At 47.9% G+C, this 2,550-nt stretch overlaps 1 non-coding gene across 1 annotated transcript; it reads right to left on the reverse strand.

Moving 5' to 3' along the window:
* Window positions 1–2,207: 2,207 nt before the first annotated feature.
* Window positions 2,208–2,279, reverse strand: TRNAE-UUC (transfer RNA glutamic acid (anticodon UUC)). The gene has a single exon. It is a non-coding gene; the product is annotated as a tRNA-Glu (tRNA).
* Window positions 2,280–2,550: the final 271 nt, after the last annotated feature.

Below are 2,550 nucleotides of genomic sequence, written 5' to 3' on the forward strand. Positions count from 1 at the left end.
CCACACTTCAAGGGCCTCATCTGTGAGCAGGGATTTACGGTCTGCTTTGCAAGGGCTTTGGGTGAAGATGAATGCGGCGTCTGTGTAAAGCATGAAGACAGTCCCTGGCACACGGTCAGTATTCACTGCCCTGACACTGAGGCTCTGCCTGGGCCCTTGTCTGAGCTCCTGCTTCCTTTCCTTGTGGCCCTAGTGTTTCACTTAATTCCTGTCACAGGAGCTCTCTGGGCCTGTTTTCTGAGCAAGTGCCAGCCCCGTCTCACCATTTCTGCCTCCTTCCTCCCCACTTCCACCCCTCAGTTCTAGGTCTGTGGTCTCTCAGACCAGAGGGCCTGGACTCCGGCTGGATGGGGCCCTGTGCCCGGTTGCAGGGAGGATCTGAACACGGTCCTCTGGGGGTCTCTGCGCTGAGCTGAGGGCAGTGAATCCCCTGCGGCAGGTCTAGGTTGGCAGGCCATCGGGCAACAAGTGCATTTGATCTCGCTACTCAAAGTGTGCTCCGTGGACCAGCAGCACTCGCATCACCTGGGAGTTGGATGGAAATGCAGAATCCAGGCCACTGAGTCAGAATCTGCATCTTGACAAGATCTCCAGTGATTCACATGGACATCAAGGCTTGAGCAGCCCTGGATCGCGCCTCCGCGTCACCTCTACAGGAGAACTCGGGTCCTTCTTTCCAGGGTCAGCGCTGGTGTCTGCAGAGCCTCCAGCAAGTGTGTGTTTAAAACATGCATTAAAGTCAAATTTAATTTAACATTCCACGTAGGAGTGTTTTATTCTTCTTCCTAGGTTGTCTAAAGCAAATATTTGAATCTCTTTCCGGGAGACCCACAGTGAACATAGGTTGCTGCCAGCTTGTTTAAGGTTAACTTGCCTGTCCCCACACCATGCAGTAGAGTCTCCTGATGATACCTACTCCAGCCCTTTCCTAGTCTTGAAACACAATCACACACACACAAACACAGGGATGAACACATACATGGATGCATACATACACATATACATGGACATGCATCACATACATACGTGCACATACACCAGAGGCCATGCCATTTCCCACCTCTGGACCTGTTGTCTCTTCTGCCTGAGATGTCCTTCATGCCCTCTTTTGATTAAATTTTAGTCACTTTAAGTTTCATTTAAAGTGTCAGCTCAGCCAGGGCCACCACTTTGCTCCCACAAGACCCTACAGAAGATGGCTGTGTGGTGGTGTTTCTGCTGTCATCCCATTGCATTACAATGTTTTGTTTGTGGCTTGATCAGGTCCTGGAAACACTGAACCCGGCAAGGGCAAGGGCTGAGTTGTACTTATTCATCTTTGTATCTGCAACACTCAGCACAATGTCAGGCACGTTGCAGATGCCCTGAGAATGCTTATTGAATAAATGAAGTGGAAAAAAGCTGAGCTTGTTCTGGTGGCTTGGTGTTTTCTCCTTTGAAGTTTAATCAGAATGAAATAAAATTACTGCGAACTCCAAGCGTTTGGGGAAAATTCTGTAAAACCTTGCAACCCAAGTGAAAAAAACAGATCAAAGGGAAATTAGATGGCAATTTGTTTTAAAAAAATTTCTGCGGCGCCATTTTAATTAGAGAATATTCTTCTCATTAAAATTAGGAACTCCCAGGGAAATACTTGGGATGTCCCTCCTCACGTTTTTCACCAGTTATTACAGGACCCACTGAGCAGCCTTTGTGAGGGAAAGCTCCGAGGATGCAGCAATAAGACACTCAGCACTTACACAGCTCTCTACACTTTCCACAATTAAGCCTTTCACCCCCGCTTGCTCTGTGGAGGAGAAGGCCAGCGTCGTGGACTGGATTTGATGGCTGAAGAGGCTCTGAGCATAAATGACGTGCTCAAGGCCACACAACTGGACCATCACAAGCAGAGCCCAGAGTTTTGCATTCTCTTCCCATGTCAAGCAGTTCTTTTCCCCAACCTCAGAGTATATAATCCCTTTTGACAAATAATGTACATCAAACCCAAAGGCTCTTCATAAGGAGACTGGATCAGTGTTTCTCAGAATTTGGGATGTCACAGATCAGTCAGATGATTGAAACTAAGTTTAGATTCACCAACTTTTTACTTTGCTAATTAAGAATGCTAAGAAAATCTATGTTCAGAATTATGTTATAAAATATTGACATTTTTAAAAATTTTATTTATTTATTCCTTTATTTTGGCTGTGTGGCTTGTGAGATCTTAGTTCCCTGACCAGGGATTGAACCTAGGTCATGGCAGTGAAAATGCCAAGTCCTAACCACTGGACCACCAGGGAATTCCCAATATTGACTTTTTTTTTTTTGCGGTACGCGGGCCTCTCGCTGTTGCTGCCTCTCCCGTTGCGGAGCACAGGCTCCGGACGCGCAGGCTCAGCGGCCATGGCTCATGGGCCCAGCCGCTCGGCGGCACGTGGGATCTTCCCGGACCGGGGCACGAACCCGTGTCCCCTGCATCGGCAGGCAGACTCTCAACCACTGAGCCACCAGGGAAGCCCTCAATATTGACATTTTTAAAAGAGGAATGATCTCGGAGTAAAGCCCAGCTTT

The sequence above is a fragment of the Kogia breviceps genome, chromosome 13, assembly GCF_026419965.1.
Source record: "Kogia breviceps isolate mKogBre1 chromosome 13, mKogBre1 haplotype 1, whole genome shotgun sequence".
Classification (NCBI taxonomy): Eukaryota; Metazoa; Chordata; class Mammalia; order Artiodactyla; family Physeteridae; genus Kogia; species Kogia breviceps.